The sequence below is a fragment of the Staurois parvus genome, unplaced genomic scaffold (assembly GCF_062004578.1).
Source record: "Staurois parvus isolate SC_StPar_1 unplaced genomic scaffold, SC_StPar_1.0 ptg000818l, whole genome shotgun sequence".
Lineage (NCBI taxonomy): Eukaryota > Metazoa > Chordata > Amphibia > Anura > Ranidae > Staurois > Staurois parvus.
Window position 1 is genome coordinate 5880330 of NW_028318614.1, and position 19507 is coordinate 5899836.

The 19507-nt window shown below is 42.7% G+C and overlaps 1 protein-coding gene across 1 annotated transcript in view; it reads left to right on the forward strand.

Annotated features, from left to right (window-relative positions):
* Positions 1-11325: 11325 nt before the first annotated feature.
* The window catches only part of SYT12 (synaptotagmin 12), a 147502-nt gene continuing 139320 nt past the window's right edge, over positions 11326-19507 (forward strand). Inside the window, exon 1 of the mRNA XM_089654974.1 lies at positions 11326-11671. The gene's annotated coding sequence lies outside the window, so the exon portion shown is untranslated. The remainder of the gene's footprint in view (positions 11672-19507) is intronic.

Below are 19507 nucleotides of genomic sequence, written 5' to 3' on the forward strand. Positions count from 1 at the left end.
CTTGGGGACTAATATTATATAACTTTTTGTAATACTCCGTAAACACTTTAATAATCTCTTTATTTGAGTGGACCAACTCCCCCTTTGGACTTTTTATCTTTTCTATATAATTCCTATTTTTCTTTTTATTCAAAGCTCTCATTAGATATCTTCCTGGTCTGTCTCCCCATCTATATCTCTCGTTCAGAACCCTGTTGTATACTCTTCTCCTCATCCATCAATCTCTCTAGCTCATCTTTTTTGTCCAATAACTTCTGTCTCGTATCTTTTGTTATTTTCTTCTTATGGATCTGCTCCAAGTCCAATATTTCTTTTAAAAGCCCACTGACCCTCTCTCTTCTTTCTTTTTTCTTCCTTGCTCCTGCCGCTATCAAGATTCCTTTTATGAATACCTTGTGGCTTTCCCAGACTGTAGCTATCGATACTTCCTCCGTTTCGTTCTCCTTAAAGTATACCTTAATCTCTTTCTCGATTTTCTGAACTAGATCCTCATCCAGAAGAAGAACCTCATTTAACCTCCACCCTAATCCTCCCGTCCACCTTCTTCCCCATCCCATTTTCATTACGACCGGAGCATGATCCGAGAACGTCCTTGCCTCTATGTCAATTTTAACCAGATGATCTATAAGTTGATGGTCTATTAAGATGTAATCTAATCTCGAGTATATCTCATGTGCATTAGAGAAGAAGGTATAGTCTCTGTCTTTCATATGCATTATTCTCCAGGTGTCTACTAGTTGATATTCATGCATCAGTTTTTTCAAAGCTCTCAGAGACCTACCCCCCTCTCTTTGCACGGAAGAGGTATTATCCTTTTGTGGGTCCATACAGAAATTTAGGTCTCCAGCTACTATCAAGCGCCCTTTTTTAAATTCCATTAATTTTTTCAACAGACCCTTCATATACATCTCCGGGTTTTTATTAGGGCAGTATACATTGGCTAAAGTACAGTCAATCCCCTGAAGTCTACCTTTTAAGAATAAAAACCTCCCCTCCGGGTCGGTTCTTCTATCCTCCAGCTCAAATCTCATATTCTTTGCCAAACCTATTGCAACCCCTTTTGCTCTTTTAATTGGAGAATCTGCATAGTACCATGTTGGGTAGTGTTTGGATTTCAATTTCACGTTTGCCTCTATCTCAAAGTGCGTCTCCTGTAAAAATACCACTGACGTAGCCCTATGATGTAACTCATTAAACATCCTAAATCTCTTCCCTGGACAACTCAGCCCGTTCACATTATAGGTTATAAACTGTATTTCTTCCATCATTCCCAATTAACTCGAACTCTCTTCCAGATTGCCTCTTCCTCTTTATCCCTTTTGTCATGCAGAGTATTAACCCAATACCTCCTCCCCTGCCTCCCTCCCAACTCCCGTCCCCTCCCCCCTCCCTCCCACTCTCCCTCTTCTCCCACCATCCCTCCCCTCTCCCCCCCCTCCATCCCCTCCCCCCCAACCTCATCACCATCCCCCCCTCCCCCCTCTTTTGAGGCCTTCACTTTGCCTGTTCATCATTTGTGGAACTAACATCCACCTTTGATTTGGTCCTTAGGGCTACACTCCTCCCATGGCTAGCCTCCCCTCCGTCCAGATCTCCCCATTGACCCCTTTCTACTTGTACTTCTTAACAAGAAGGGGGAGAGTTATAGCAAAACTAGAGGAGTGAAGGAGGGAACAAGAGGCAGATTAGGGACACGGAGGGGCAGAGAGAGGAAAAAAAACAAAAAAAACAACCCTCTCTCCCCTCCACTCCCCCCTCCGCCTTACCTCCCCCCTTCCACCAGTCTCCACTCATCCCCTCTCCTTAGTCCAATTCCCCCATGTTCTTCTTTCCATTCATTAATTTCAATTCTCTGCATTTCCAGTCTATCACAAAAGTTTCTCAAGTCCTCTGGGAACCTCAGATGGGCTGTTGTTCCGTTTTTCCATCCTATTAAACACTCCGGTACCCCCCATCTATATTGCACCTTCTGTTTTCTCATCTGCTCCAGCAAAGGCCTCAGAGCTCTCCTCCTCCAGAGAGTCTCCGATGACAAATCTGCATATATTTGAATGTCCATTTCTCTGTATTTTATTACTGGTTTTCCTCCAAATTCTTTCCCTTTGCTGCAGATCCATAAATTTAACCAGTATGTCTCTCGGCCTATTCTTCTCATGGTTCCCCTGGATTTTCCCATTTCTGGAGATTCCTTCTATATTGATCCTTTCCATATCAGAGTTTCCCATTATATAGTTCAGTAATTTGCCAACCACCTCTTCCATTAGTTCTCCTTTTAGGCTTTCCGGTACCCCTCTTATCCTTATATTTCTCCTTCTTTCTCTATTCTCTTGGATTTCCGCCTTATACCGCAATTTTTCCTGAACTTTTTCCATATTGATTATCTTGTTTTCTAGTTTGGATATGATTTGGGTCTGATTTTTAACTTTCTGCTCCGTTTCCTCCACTCTTAACAACAGCTGGCCCAGATCACTCCTAATTTTTACCATTTCTTGCTTTATTGTTCTCTCCAGTTCTTTAAACATTTCTGTCATCTCTTTTTTATTTGGGATTTGTAGGTCTTTTTCTGTCTCTGATATTTGTTGATTACTACTGTCCAAATCCATTACTTGTTTGGGGCTACTTTGAATACTTAATTCTAAATCTCCTTTGTCATTTCTGCTCTGGGGCCTTTCCGGGGTCCCGTTTCCCAGGGATATGTACCTTTTAACTGTACCCGTTTGGGTCCCTTTAGGCCCAATTCCTTTTACACTTTTGTTCTTCATTACTCCTGGACCTTTTATTATTTGCTCATGAATTTGTGTTTCACAAAAAAAAAAAAAAAGTCTATGTGATACAAAACTGGAAATCCCAGGCCTGTCTGTTAACTTTCTGTGCATTTCTTTGCCAGCACCATATATTCTTCTCTTCTTTATATTCTCTGGGGGTCCCCTCTGTTCTCTCATTCTCTGCTTTCCTTCAGCTTAACACAATTCCTCCCATATCATCACAGTTTTTTATCATCACAGTTTTTTTTTTATTTTGAGGACACAGCCGGAGTCACTCACCCTCCCTGCGCCTCTCATGGGATTTATCCAGAGCTCCTCCGATGAATTGGCTCTCTTGCTCGCAGGGGGACCCTCCAGGAGTTTCCAGGACTTTCCCCCCCTTCCTTGTTTGGAAGGGAGTCCTTCTCCGTTCACCCCCACAGGGCTCCAACCATGGCTTTCCGTCTCCAGCTTGTCGGCCGGCCGGCCGGCTTCCTCTCCTCCCAGGGATGCACTGCGGTCGGTCACATGTCCCGGCCGCACCTCCCTGTTTCCCGGCAACCACAGTCAGCTTCCCCGCCGCTCTCTGCTGGTCTCCGTTACCCCGCTCTTCCTCCCACGGGCCGCCACTCGGCCGAAGGAGCCCACCAGACCAAGGTAGGTCTCTGGTTTCTAGGGCACCATACCTTCAGGGGGATTCACGAGACAACAGGGGATCGGTCGGAGGGGATCCAGGCGGGAGCTCCTACCGCGAGCTCTCCACCGCCGCCATAGTTAGGCTCCGCCTCCCATAAAATGTGCTCTGAACGTCATCAAAGTCACAACAATAGAAGAACAGAGTCTGCTGAACATAATACTACACAAACATTAGATGTTGCCATGGTTTAATTGCACATAACATGTAAACATTCACAGTGCAGGGAGGAAAAAGTATGTGAGGCCCTAGCTTAATGACTTCTCCCAGAGCTAATTGGAGCCAGGAGTGGGCCAACCTTGACTCCAATCAGTGTGATGATATTGGATGTGTTGCTGACAGCTGTCCTGCCCTTAAAAAACACACACCTGTTTTGGGTTTACTGGTTTCAAGAAGCACTGTCTGATGTGAACCATGCCTCACAGAAAATAGCTCTCAGAAGACCTACGATCAAGAATTGTTGACTTGCATGAAGCTGGAAAGGGTTACAAAAGTATCTCCAAAAGCCTTGATGTTCATGTGTCCATGGTAAGACAGACTGTGTACAAGTGAAGAAAGTTTAGCACTGTTGCTACTCTCCCTAGGCGAGGTCGTCCTGTAAAAATGAGTGCAAGAGCACAGAGCAGAATCCTGCATGAGGTAAAGATGAATCCCAGAGTGTCAGCTAAAGACCTACAGAAATCTCTGGCACATGCTAACATTTTTGTTGACACATCTACAATAAGGAAAACATTAAACAAGAATGGAGTACATGGGAGGACACCACGGAGGAAGCCATTGCTGTCCAAAAAGAATATTGCAACACGTTTGAAGTTTGCAAAAGAGCATCTGGATGTTCCACAGCACTACTGGCAAACTATACTGTGGACAGATGAAACCAAGATTGAGTTGTTTAGGAAGAACACACAACACTATGTGTGGAGAAAAAAAGGCACAGCACACCAACATCAAAACCTCATCCCTACTGTAAAACATGGCGGAGGGAGCATTACAGTTTGGGGCCACTTTGCTGCCTCAGGGCCTGGACAGATTGTTGTCATTGATGGGAAAATGAATTCCAGAGTTTATCAAGACATTTTGCAGGAAAACGTACGACCATCTGTCCGCCAACTGAAGCTCCGCAGAGGACGGGTGATGCAACAGGACAATGACCCAAAGCATACAATTAATTCAACAAAACAATGGCTGCAACAGCACAGAATACGCCTTCTTGAGTGGCCCAGTCAGAGTCCTGACCTCAACCCGATTGGAATGCTGTGGCATGACCTTAAGAGAGCGATTCACACCAGACATCCCAAGAATATTGCTACACTGAAACAGTTTTGTGAAGAGGAGTGGTCCAAAATGACTGCAGATCGTTGTGCAGGTCTGATCTGCAACTACAGGAAACGTTTGGTTGAGGTTATTGCTGCCAAAGGAGGGTCAACCAGTTATTAAGTCCAAAGGTTCACATACTTTTCCTCCCTGCACTGTGAATGTTTACATGTTCATGTTATGTGCAATTAAACCATGGCAACATCTAATGTTTGTGTAGTATTATGTTCAGCAGACTGTGTTCTTCTATTGTTGTGACTTAGATGACGTTCAGAGCACATTTTATGTCCAATTCATGCAATACTCCACGTAATCCCAAGGGGTTCACATACTTTTTCTTGCAACTGTAAATATGTATAATATATAATAACAATACTAATAGTAATATAACTTGAAAAAAAAATATTACATACACAACAACAGTTGTCATATACATTTCCAACACAGCTGATGTCATCCCGGCATTTAAAATAAGATGGTCAAATTACGGAACACAATATACTGAAAGTTAATAGCACCACCATTACCAATTACATACCCAATCCACATGTCTCCATTGACGACTTCGTGTACGTTCTGAAGGAGAAGTAGCTGGTTGGAAAAATCAGCCGGCAGAGTGGACAGGTGCTGTTCTCTACAAACCATTGGCAGATGCAGCTGGTGTGGAACTTGTGATTGCAGGCCAGGATGGTCGTGTCCTCTCCATCTTCACAACCTGCCAAACAAATGGGACACACAATTACCTCCTCCTCGGCGCGCTGCTCCATGGCCGATGGTGGGTGGTTCTCAGGGGCCCTGTTGCGCTGCTCCATGGCCAGTGGAGGATGGTGCTCAGGGGCCCTGGTGCACTCTCTTGGTGAACGACTTCGGTGGGTGGAGGCCTCCTCCCGTCTCTGATGACACTAGACTCTGGACCTCGTCCGATGGGCGATCGGAGACTCTCGTCCTCCTGATGTGAAGACGTCCCACAGGATGGGCGTTGTGAAGGTCGAGGCTTCCTGATGGCGCTGGATGACCTGAAAATGGCTAAAAATATTAAATATTACCACTAATAATATAAAGAATTTTAATCAAAAACCACCTCCTAAACAATTGTGATTAAAATTCCCCACAACACAAACAACACTTTCCCCTGAAGGTGTAACAAATTTATACATGTGAAAGTTTTTTAAACAAAATAAATAAAATAAACTTTAAATAACAACTGTGAAGTCCATCAATCAGTCCATCAGTTATTACCCCTCACTATCCTACAACATCATAGTTCAAAATGTTCAAAAATTCTTCCAACGATCTCCCATGTGCATGTACCTCAAAAAAAAAGGAAATATCATATAGTGCATTATCCTTTATATAACATAAGCTTAATTCATCTCACACAATTAATCCAGTGACTAATAGTGAAAGTGGTGAAAAGCCGTGAGATAATCAGTGAAAACACTGTGTATGTGAATCACCCTTCAATCCCACAAAAATTGCAAACTGGTGTGCACTTCTATTTATAGTAAGGGTACCCTTACCAACACTCCAGAAAACACACGCTTTATATTGATCCAACAGCTTTCCCAGGGATGAGTGATCTCCACAATCCTCTCAGGATTCCTTAATCACAATGATCCCACTGTCTCCAGGCACTTTACTCCATCCAGAGACAAAACATGAGGAACACAATAGTGTAATACCGCCAATAATATAATCAAATGACCTTTATTTGAACTGCTTAAATCAAGACAAGCCTTTTAAAACACGTAATCATTAGCAGCTTAAACCTCACAGCCTCACAGCCGTCCGGGAAGAGCGTCCAGGAGCTCCAGATCGTTCGTTTCCCTTCTCCAAAATGGCCGTTGGTCAACTTCCGGTTCCTGTGTGCGTCTTGACGTCACTTCCCTTGACGCGTTTCGTCATCGACTTAAACATAAGGGGTATCAGGATACAGTGGGATCATTTTGATTAAGGAATCCAGGGAGGATTGTGGAGATCACTCATCCCTGGGAAAGCTGTTGGATCAATATAAAGCGTGTGTTTTCTGGACTGTTGGTAAGGGTACCCTTACTATAAATAGAAGTGCACACCAGTTTGCAATTTTTGTGGGATTGAAGGGTGATTCACATACACAGTGTTTTCACTGATTATCTCACGGTTTTTCACGGTTTTTCACCACTTTCATTATTAGTCACTGGATTAATTGTGTGAGATGAATTAAGCTTATGTTATATAAAGGATAATGCACTATATGATATTTCCTTTTTTTTGAGGTACATGCACATGGGAGATCGTTGGAAGAGTTTTTGAACATTTTGAACTATGATGTTGTAGGATAGTGAGGGGTAATAACTGATGGACTGATTGATGGACTTCACAGTTGTTATTTAAAGTTTATTTTATTTATTTTGTTTAAAACACTTTCACATATATAAATATAAAGAATTATATTGTAGTGATAATAGGAATAGAAATCCGTATAAATGGCGATAATCTCTTTCAGTCGCAGGAGACAAGCTCTGATGCTGCGTTTGGCTCGGTTTCCACGGCAGCATTGAGGTGAGATGCAGCCTGGGGGTGGAGCTAACCAGACTTCCAAACAGCCAATCACAGCCTGCCACCTCACACCAGCTGTCACTTTTCAGGCCTACCTATTTTGACTGACACTTGTACCCAAATAAATTTGATATTTATTTGATTTGACAGAAACAAAGGTCTCTCCCCCGTCAGAAATACTCAGCGATAACTGGGTGCCGGCGAGAAATCACCAGCCGGGACCTGGTTATTGACAGCCGAGGCCGTGAATGGCAGTACGGGTAGGGCACACGCGTGTCCCCTACCCGGAACTGCAAAATCACATGTGTATATATACGGGATTTTGCGCACTCTTTTGTGTTGAGAGAATCCCCTTGTGTCACCCTTCATGGTAAATGATCCAGGCAGAGCCAATATGTCTTAGTGCACTCCAGTTCAGATCTGGCCGACTCCCCATTTATGTCTTCCACTTTCTCTGTGGTCACTCTGGCTTTGAATTGATCACTGAAGCCTTATGTAACCACCTCAATACCAGCGTGCAAAACATGGGATCTCCATGAGGTGTCTGATTTCACAATAGGGGTCATTTTTGTTTGATAACAATAACATAAGGGGAAGTTTAAAAAATAAATGTTTTTGTTTCCTTTTTTGAGTTGAAAATATAAAAGTGGTTATAAATACCATAAAAATCTCTATCTGTATAAAAAAATTTATATAAAAATAATCTGGGTCCTGTGTTGCATGACCTTGTAATTGTCAATCACACTATCACAGCACTTAGTGTTACTAAACCCCAGAGCCTGCATTCACTATACCTGGTCTCCCACAGTACACAGAACATGGAAATGCAATCACTTCAATAAATATAAACAGCAAAATACTTTTTTCATCAGCAGTATATAGCAGTCTTGTGACTTCTGTTAGTGTCCAACCGAGCACTGGCTAAGCTTATAGGAGGTGTTTCCATTCTTCTCTGACTATCCTATGAGGCTGCATGACCCCTGACCCTTTGGACATTGCTGATTAGCCCTGTACTGATCACATGTACCTTCCCCCCAAAAAAATAGCAATACTCACCAAACTGAACATGTGCAGAGTGTCTCCTAGGGGCTCTGTACTTTCAGCAGATGGATTGGGGGCAGTAAAATAAAGGGAGGATCAGAGAAGACAGGATTAAACCACCTTTTTACATAATGTGGAGGATTAACCCCTTAGGTTCCACAGTGAGTATAACAAGCATGCTTTACTGCAAATACATACTTATTTTACAGTTGTAGGTTTAGTAACACTTTGTAAAACTGCAAAATAACCTGGTAATGGGGGGGGTTACATGCCAGTATTGACTTGGTTAATTGAGTACAATATATTGATATATATTTTCATCATGTAGCTTCTGATAAAGGAAGAGGGGATAGAAAGCATAAAAAAGGATGGACTTCAAGAGGTGGGGGCTTGGGCCGGAGAGGGGCAACTGAACAGCTGAGAGGGACTCCCCACACTTCTCACTTACAACTTCCCTTCATTCCCCTTCAAGGCCCAACACCATACCCTATGTGTCTTTCCTACCTCACTCTCCTTCCCTCCCCCCACTCTTCTCCCCCCCTTCTTTTTTCTTATCTCATGCCCCTCTTCCCCTCTCTTTACCTCTGCTTCCCTTCCCCTACTTCCATTTGATGGGGCCGCCATAGTTCTGAGGTCAACGCCACTTGGTAGAGCCAGTTGCCTGAAGCCAGTGATCTTTCTAGCTGTCTGGGGGGGTTGCATTCTTCTCATTGACCACCAATGTAAGGGGCAATTTTTCACTGGCCACCAATGACTTTGTTTTAGTAGGGGTTCCCCGAGAACGGAAAGTTATTTCAAGGGTTTCCGCTGGGATAAAAAGGTTGAGAAAGGTTGGTCTAGACCAGTTTTTCTCAACCTTTTCAACACAGAGGAAGCCTTGAAATAACTTTCCGGTCTCAAGAAACCTCTGCTAAAAGTGACTATATCTACAACTCATGATACATTAGTGTGATGGTCGGGGGGAAGAATGCTCCTTACACTTAGGGTCATGGGGAAGAATTACCCTTTTCCAGAAAGCTAAAAGGACCAATGGTGTCAGTGGGAAGTTATCTAAGAGGCAGAAATTGTTTAAGGAACCTCTAGAGGAACCCTGGTTGAGAAATCCAGGTCTAGACCCTTATAATATTGGTCATCTCATTAGGAGTCTGAAAAAATTCACATATTGTATGGCCAGCTTTGGCATACGCGTAGCAAAGCATCTTAGAGGCATTTTTTTGGCGACATAGTACAAGAGCAAAATTGTACATTTTTGGCCCTGTAGTGTTTTGAACCCGCATTTTTCAAATGTGTTCTTCAGGGGCTTCTGTTAAAGTCTGTTGATCTGGAAAGCCATGCTGATTCTGCTGATCACAGGTGCAACGCTCTGCAGGCTCCAGTGAAATAAATAATAAATTAACATTTTCTTTCCCTGCAAAAATATGTGCATGTATTATTTTTTTCACAAAGGTGAATGTATCCTTTAATCTGATGTTCTGCCAGGTGCCATCATGCAGACACCTATTTGCATCAAGAAAAATCCCTGCTGCCAACCTGCAATGTCCTGGGGGAAACCTAAGGGAAATCCATTGACTAACACTGACCAAACACTGGTAGATTTTCCTATGAACATTAGTATGAGAAGTCTCACTAGTACATTTAATAATGCCAACAGAGACTTTAATAATGTCCTTCTTTAACCGCTTAAGGACTGCTCTATAGCAGATATACTGCTACAGAGCAGTACCTATGCGCAGGATCACGTATATATACGTCATTCTGCATTTCCGGGTAGGGGGCATGCGCGCGCCCTACCCACGCTGCTATTCGCTACCACGGATGTCAATCACCAGGTTCCAGCCGATAATAACCCGCCGGCGCCTGATGATTACCGAGCATCTCCGACAGGGAGGAAGATTGTTTTGTTTACAAACAACCTTCCTCCCTGTCAGCTCAAGCACACTGCTAGGGATGGCTGTGTACAGTGCTTACAGTGAAGAACACACCCCCGCCCCCTAGAAAAACACTCCCTACACACAGTTAACCCTTTGATCGCCCCTCACATTAACCTCTTCCTGCCCAGTGTCATTAGTACAGTGTCAGTGCTTTTTAGTAGCACTGATCACTGTATTGGTGTCACTGGGGTGTCAGTGATACCAAGTTAGTTCCCCCCCAGTGTCAGAATGTCTGCTGCAGTCCCAATAAAAGTCGCTGATTGCCGCCATTAGTAGTACAAAAAAAAATCCCATTATCTATACCGCCATTTGTAAAAGCCATAATTTTCATGTAAACCAATTAATTTACACGTATTGGGATTTTTTTTTAGCAAAGACATTTTGGCCAAAATTTATGATGAAATTTGATTTTTTTTATTTTTTTACTAGACGTGTTTAATAGCAAACAGTCCAAAATATTGTTTTTTTTCCTCACAATTGTCACTCTTTTTTTGCTTATAGCACAAAAAATAAAAAACGCACAGGCGATCAAATACCACTGAAAGAAGCTCAGTTTGTGGCAAATAAATTTCATTTGGGTGCACTGTTGCATGACTGCGCAATTGCCAGTTAAAGTAACACAAAAAATGGCCTGGTCATGAAGGGGGGTAAATCCTCAGGAGGGCAAGGGGTTAGGGATCAAATCTTCAAGGACTTCAAGTTTTTTTTTTTGCTATTAACAGCTGGGATGAATGGAATTTTCTGAATGAACACCATAGTCCCTCTTATAATTTTGTACATTGAAGAAAAAATGTCTGCTCCTTCTATTTCTGTCACTACGATCTTTGGTTTGACCCCATGAACTATTAAAAATCAAACACATGTTCTAAAAAATTCAACATTTTGATGAAAATACTACTAATGTGTATCCAGATCCAGCTTAACTGGAATGCAACAAAAATGCAATGCAGCAGTACTGTGCTTGTGCAATCCTCTCCAGACTTGCAGGGATGCTCCAGTTATTTAACAATATGACGTTGTGCCATTCACTTGCTGCATCTGTTCTGCTGCAGAAGTCGGCGCAGCGCTGACACTCGGTGGGATCGTGTGGATGGAGGGGATGCCTCCACCAGTGTTTTCGTCCCCAGGATCTTCCTCTGTGCTTTCCCTATACTAGTGATTTCAGGGGTGGGACTTCTGCAGTCAGTAGGAGGGCTTGAATGAATGCAGTGTGAAGCATCTCCTCTCCATCCCCAGTGTGGTGGTACCCAGTGTAGAGCCCTGCCTGTCTCTGGGATGAGGGGGGCTGACATGTCCCCTGCCTGCTGGATGATGGCTGTGCACAGGAGGACACATCCGCACACTCACTGCCTCTAACAAGCCAAAAGCAGCTCTGCACTTTCATTATTCTGCAGCAAACTCTCAGCAAGGTAAGGGGAGCCTTCCCTGACAACTCTGTCCTTCTCCAAGCCAAACATCGCTCACAACTTAGTACATTGTTCCACACTGACACAGGACACGCCATAGACTATCGCCTGCTTTACACTACCATGTGTACATGCAAGGCGCTGTTAGTGTCAACATTTCATATGTATATAATATATTGGTATGTATGTGTGTACATTGCGTGTGTTATATATACAATGTGGAGGACTTGTAGTCCAGATTTGTTATTTGTAAACAATGAATCAGGAATTAGCATGTGTGTGGAACTATAAAGACAGACAATGTTCCAGCATGTCCTCCTTGTATGTGCGCTCCATGAAGTGTGTGTATGTGTGCAAATGAGAGGGAGCAACTGTTTGTATGCACAATGAGTGTGTGTGTGTGTTCATATGTATGGTTGTGTGTGTATTTGTATGTGTGTTCATATGTATGTGTGTGTGTACGTGTGTGTATTTGTATGTATGTTAATATATATATGTGTGTATTTGTATGTGTGTTCATATGTATGTGTGTGTGTGTGTACGCGTGTGTGTATGTATTTGTATGTGTGTTCATATGTATGTGTGTGTGTACGCGTGTGTGTATGTATTTGTATGTGTGTTCATATGTATGTGTGTGTGTGTATGCGTGTTTGTATGTGTGTTCATATTTATGTGTGTCTACACGTGTGTGTGTGTTTTTGTATGTGTGTTCATATGTATGTGTGTGTTTGTATGTGTGTTCATATGTATGCGTGTGTGTTTTTGTGTATATGTGTGTGTATGTGAATGTTTATGCTTGTGTGTGTTTGTGAGTATGTGTTTCTGTGTGTGCGTGTTTGTCTGTTTATATGTGTGTGTATGCATGTGTGTGTTTGTGTGTGCGTATATATGTGTGAGTTTGTTTGTGTGTATTTATGTATCTTTGTGTGTGTTCGTGTATATACATGTGTGTGTGTATACGCTTGTGTGTGTATATGTCTGTATTTGAGTGTGTGTATGCAAGTGTGTGTGTTTGTGTGTATATGTTTGTGTATAAATGTGTGTGTATATGTGTGTGTGAGCAAGTGTATGTGTCTGTGAACACACACACATATATACACATGCCTACTCAAGCGCACACACACACACACACATGTACATACACATAAAGACACACACACACATACATACATACATACATACACACACAAGTGTACACACATACATACACACACACACAAACACAGACACATACATAAACACACACAAACATACATACACACATATATACATATGCACACACACATGCATACATACATAAACACACACACACAAACATACATATATACATATGCACACACACACACATACACACATGTATACATACACGCATGTACACGCATACACACACGTATGTATTTGTGTCCATTCATATATGGTTCAAGTACTGTCAGCAGTGCACACAGCTTGTCTTCTAGATGTCTAGTATAGAAAGTAAATGCCCACACCATGACTGTGATTGCTCGATCAGGTTGCTTCTCTCCTAGGTAAGTTATCTATGTAACCTCGGAATGTGTTGGTCATATATAAATCAATACATTTACAAGGGCAGACGTTACTGGAGATAGTCCATGATGTGGCATGCAGTCCGGATCCATTGTGCACTTTTGGGGTCAGCATTAGTTTTCATCCTGTTAAGCTGATGTAACTTCACAGATGTAATGAAAAAAAATAATTCATTTTCCTCTCCTGCCTAGGTGTTGGATGCAAAACTGCCAAGCGGCGGAAATATCTATGCCTTATGCAAATGTTCCTGACTATGGCAGAATGAACTCATAGAATCCATTTCTGCACTGCAAATGGGGAAATGAATCACATTGCAGTAGGATTCCTTCCATTTATTTTGCCATCAAAGACTGCATTAAAACAAAGGGGGGGATCAGACTCTTATGTAATCACATCGGCTGTGCTGGGCTGCAGTTACTAAGTTCAAACTCCTGGTGAAGGAAACAAAGTTTTTATCACATGTTAAAGGGCTCAGCTTGTTGTGATTAATCTCATGTCTGGAAGCTGTGTTTCAATGTGTAGTTGGTAAACAGGTATACATATGGAATGATTAAACATGGCTGCCCCATAGGTAGGCTCTGCTTCCCTCTATACAATGCTACTCATTGGTTGTACTTTACTGCAACTTGTCACAATCCAAGGTACAAGTTGGCAGATTCACTAGAAACTGAGCTGCTTGTGCAGCAGATATCCCATTAGGAGCTCCCTCTGGTGGCTAATCTATATATCTATATATTTAATGCAATCACAAAATATGGACTAGGAATAATACAAAATGTGTAACTCACAGGAAAAGCTTCTTTAACTACTTGGCCCAGCTCCCACTGGCCCCTGTAAATGGCCTTTAGGAGTTGTGGGCAGACCTCCTATCACTGCAGTCATATCTTTGGGAGCCCATCCCACTGGCTCCCAATCGTAAACAGTGAACAGGAGCTGATGATGACAGCTCAGTCACTGTGCTGGAAGTGTGTGAGTGAGCGTGCTCTCAGTGAAAACAGCAGGCAGGCTGGACGCACGTATGCACTAATTCAGGCTTAGATTCCACCTGCTGTGCTGCTGCATACATGCAATATGCTGTTGAGAACAGGTTAAGGTTTACAACGTGCTCTGTGATTGGAGGAGGAAAACTGATGTCCATCTACCCCTCCCCTCTCCTCCTCCAACCACAGAATGCTTCACATTCAGTGAACACAATACATGTTGGTAGAGTGTGCTATATGTGCTGTATGAGAGTCAAAATCTTAAAGTGTTACTAAACCCAGGACCCTGCATTCACTATATCTGGTCTCCCACAGTACACAGGACATGGAAATGCAATTATTTTAGTAAATATAAACTGCTAAATACCTTTTCTCATCAGCAGTTGGAGCAGTCTTGTGACTTCAGCCAAGCACTGGTTAAAGCTTGTAGGAGGAGTTTTCTTTCTGCTTTAGGAGGATGCAGAACCCCTCACCTCTGTCTGGACAGTGCTGATTGGCCCTGTGCTGTTCACATGCACCCTTCCGAGAAAATAAAATCCTCTCTAGCAATACACACCAAACTGAGCATGTGCAGAGTGACTCCATACGATATGTCTTATAAGGAGATAAGAGGGGAGCACTGGAAGAAGGAGGGTCATAGAAATCAGGAACATCTTTTTTACACCATGCAGAGGATTAACCCTTTAGGTTCCACAGTGAGTATAACAAGCATGCTTCACTGCATATACAGACTGATTTTACTGTTGTGGGTTTAGTAACACTTTAAAGTGTTCTTAAACCCAGGACCCTGCATTCACTATATCTGGCCCCCAACAGTACACAGAACATGGAAATGTAATTATTTTAGTAAATATAAACTGCTAAATACCATTTCTCATCAGCAGTATATAGCAGTCTTGTGACTTCTGTCAGTGTCCAGCTGAGAACTGGTTAAAGCTTCAGGAGGAGTTTTCATTCTGATCTGACAGTCCTATGAGGCTGCATAACCCTTAACCCTCTGTCTGGACAGTGCTGATTGGTCCTGTGCTGATCACATGCACCCGCCCAAAGAAAGAAAAAACCTCTCTGGCCATACAACTGAGCATGTGCAGAGTGGCTCCTAGAGCTCTGTACTATCAGCTGATGGATTGGGGAAAGTAGAAGAAGGGGAGGATCAGAGAAGACATTATCAAACAGCATTTTTTAAAACAATACAGAGGATTAACCCCTTAGGTTCCACAGTGAGTATAATAAGCATGCTCTACTGTATATACAGACTGATTTTGCTGTTGTGGGTTTAGTAACACTGGCTTGACCACTTCCCTGGACACAGATTATCTCTCTTCCCGGACTGCAGCCTGCCTCAACCCTTGTCTAGATTTTGGACAATGCTACTACAGATTGCTGCCTGCCCTGACCCTTGCCTGGATTTTAAATGATGCTACTGATTGCTGCCTGCCCTGACCCTTGCCTGGATTTTAAATGATGCTACTGATTGCTGCCTGCCCTGACCCTTGCCTGGATTTTAAATGATGCTACTGTTTGCTGCCTGCCCTGACCCTTGCCTGGGTTTTAAATGATACTACTGATGCCTTCTGACTTATCTCTTCAGGGAAGCCTACCCCACCCTCACCTAACAGCCGATCTCCTCCACTCCTCCTACCACTCCATCCCCCACAGCCATTTCCTCCTGTACCACTTTCCCCTCCCTCCTAGATTGTAAACTCGAAAGAACAGGGCCCTCGGACCCCTCGTGTATTGTATTGTTACTGTATTGTCTCATGTTCTGTCCCCCACTATAATGTACAGTGCTGAGCAAACCTTTCTGACGCTATATAAATACTGTATAATAGTAATGCCTGCTGTAACACTTGTATGAATTACGGATACACTACTGTCTTGGCACCAGAAGTTCAATGCTTGGGGATGAATAAAACAAACAGTTGTAGGTAAGGCAGAAGCCTTCCAAACATGGGACACGCCTCTTTAGTGCTTTATTGGTACATAGCAAATATCCACAAATTCTTTTTTCCGGAGTTCATCTTTAATGCCACCAAGGACTGGTAATATACCGGCAGAGGCTGCCAGTACTTCATTCAGGAACTGATAAACATAGGTCCCACATTCCAAATGCAGACCCCACACTGTATTTAGACAGCTCCTTGCACTATGGATAAGGAGTGACCATATTTTGTCTCCAGAAGAAGATTCAGTAGGTGGGAATCCTTTGTCTGAAATCTTTGACTAATTAAAAACTGTTCCTTGGCTGAGATAAAATTGTACTCACAAACAAAGCAATAAACAGTGCATATGTTAGCAGAAAGAGCAACTATTATTGGGGAAAACCCTTTTGAACTGTATGCTTTGAGCTGACCATACGAACATTCTCACTACATTTAATGACTTGACGATTGATGTTCAAAAGTATTTAAAAAAGTTGTTTGCTTTTAACATTCGATTTCATGTCATTGGGAGGAATTATGCCCTATCATTGGTGTCAGTGAAAATAATGTTGCTGCATTGTTGGCATCAGTGGGAGGAATAGTGCCCTATCCTTGGTGTCATAGGGAATAATTATTCCCCATCATTGGTGTCAGTGGGAAGAATGGTGCTTCATTTTTGGTGTCAGTGGGAGGAATAGTGCCCTATCCTTGGTGTCATAGGGAATAATTATTCCCCATCATTGGTGTCAGTGGGAAGAATGGTGCTGCATTGTTGGTGTCAGTGGGAGGAATAGTGCCCCATCCTTGGTGTCATAGGGTGTAATTATTCCCCATCATTGGTGTCAGTAGAAAGAATGGTGCTGCATTGTTGGTGTCAGTGGGAGGAATAGTGCCCCTTCCCTGTTGTCATTGGGAGTAATTATTCCGCATAATTGGTTTCAGTGGAAAAAATGGTGTCACATTGTTGGTGTCAGTGGAAGGAATAGTGCCCCTTCCCTGGTGTCATTGGGAGTAATTATTCCTCACCATCGGAGTCAGTGGAAAGAACAGTGTCACACTGTTGGTGTCAGTGGGAGGAATAGTGCCCCATCCTTGGTGTCATTGGGACTAATTACCTATCATTGATGTCAGTGGAAATAATGGTGCCGCATTGTTGGTGTCAGTGGGAACAATAGCGCCTGGTATTAGTGAGAGTAATAGTTCCCCAAGGGCCAAATAAAAGCAAACAAAGGGCCACACCAGGCCCACAGTCCGCTGTTTGGAGGCCACTGCTCTTGAGGTTTGAAATCACTGAAATAGAAACCACTACTGCAGTGATCTGAACTAGCTTCTAAGTCCCATGCCAAGCAGCTGCTGTATTCTGAACACAGGAGGTTGGAACTGGCACCATTCAGAGATCGCTTTGCATCTCCTCAATAAATGCAAAGTGTTTTCTGATTGGATGAGGTAGAGAGGCAGGCCGGTGACATCACACTCTCCACCTCATCCAATCAGAGAATGCTTTGCATTCATTGAGAAAATTCAACACATTCTTGGATGGTTCTTGTGCAGAGCGGGTGACCTCCTGTGTCCATAATGCAGTAGGACAAGCGTTCATCACGGGACACAGACGGTAGTGGGGATCACTGGAGTTGGGGTGCTCAATACAATGATTACTAGCTTCTAGAGGGATCCCACAGGTATGGTATATGCATGGTTACATTGGTCCACGCTGGACGATGAAAAAATATCCGTGCCCGGAATTCTTCTTTAGGTTTGGAAAGTGTTGTCTTGGTAGACCTTTAAGTACAGCCAACTGCGGTCACCTATAACATCCAATCAGAAGTCATCTTTGATGTTTCAGAGCTAAACTGATGAGAAATCATATCTGATAGCTTGCTCTAAATATTAGGATGTCATTGATCGCTACTGGCGCTCCTTTGTCCATGTTAAATTGTGTTTATGCCTTTGTAAATGTGAGGTTAATAAAGTGTTATCGCGGAAGACGGCAGGAAGCTTGCTTGTTCGCTTGTGCTGTAGGAATCTGAGAACAGCTTACAACTGTGAGTTATATAGTCAGTGAAAATGTAGGTCATCCTGCTTGAAGGAAAAATCTGAACACAAGGGAGCAATGTTTGGATGAACTGTGGATAAATGTGAGATATCTCAGCCTCTTCTCGTATATTCAGCTCGCTGCGGGCATGATACACTTATTATCTTAGACTACTCTGATGGTCAAGGAAGCCATACCTGAGCATTTAACTAGTTCACTGTCAATGCCGGCAGCAAAATGCATTTGCTTACTTAAAAGCGGTATTAAACCCCAAACCAAAAATTTTATATATTGCTGCTTACCAATCATTAGGTGTGCTGGCTTCATTTGTTTTTGATTTTAGGCTTTTTTTTCCCTCTGTTTTCACCTGGCGACCTGTCCAGCAACACATCTCTTGTATTAGAGTGCTCCCACTCTGGATGAAGGAGCACAGGGGGTACAGTAGACAGCAGCATTGTCAGTCTGGGGGGGGGAGAGTACTTGCAGATTTAAAAACACTAACAAATTAGAGCCAGCTCACACTTTATAATCAGTTACAGAAACATTTTTTTTCCTTATGGGATAATGGTTTTACATGAATAAATAAAAGCTGATCATTGTAAACCCCCTCTGCCAGTGTTACATTGTTTGTCTCATTCTGTAAACTGAAACATATGGAAGAGGGCTTGTTCTTTTACTAAACAACAGACTTACTGGCTGGCTCACCAGATGAGAATTGAAGAAAGAAAGCCTAAAAAAGAAAACGAATGCAGTGAAAACATCTAAGAATTGATATGCTTCAATATAATAAATGTTTGCTTTTGGGTTTAATACTGCTTTAATAAAATACTGGAAAATGTAATGGTGTGTCATAAACCCTGTCATGAATCAGAAATTAGCATTCAGAGGCAATGTGTATTTGTGGAAATTGATCTATAGCCAGCTGTGTTATAGCCATGGACAAATGTACCTAAAAGAAAAGTATGGGAATATATTTTTTTAAATCATACTTACCTAGGTGGATGCAGCATTGATCCGATTCTGCATCTGTCCCCCACCAGCTCTAAGGGTGAGAACTGAGTGATCACATGACCGCTGATCGCTCAGTTCTCCCTGGAGCTCTGAGCAGAGAGCAGTGACTGTTGTGGCAGCACCCAGATATGGCAGAGTTCCCCGTTAAACTCTTAACACTTCTAGCAGCCTCTGTGTGCAAAAGCAAGGTTTTCAGCTCACTCTTCCCCTCCTTTATTTCCTGTGAGTAATGTGTACCAGTCTGTAGTTAGTACCCTTATCTGCAGCTGCTATTAAAGGTTATATTCTGCAGAGTTTAGAAAGTCTCTTGAATGTATAGAAAGTGAAAGAGGAAAATAATATGCATTGT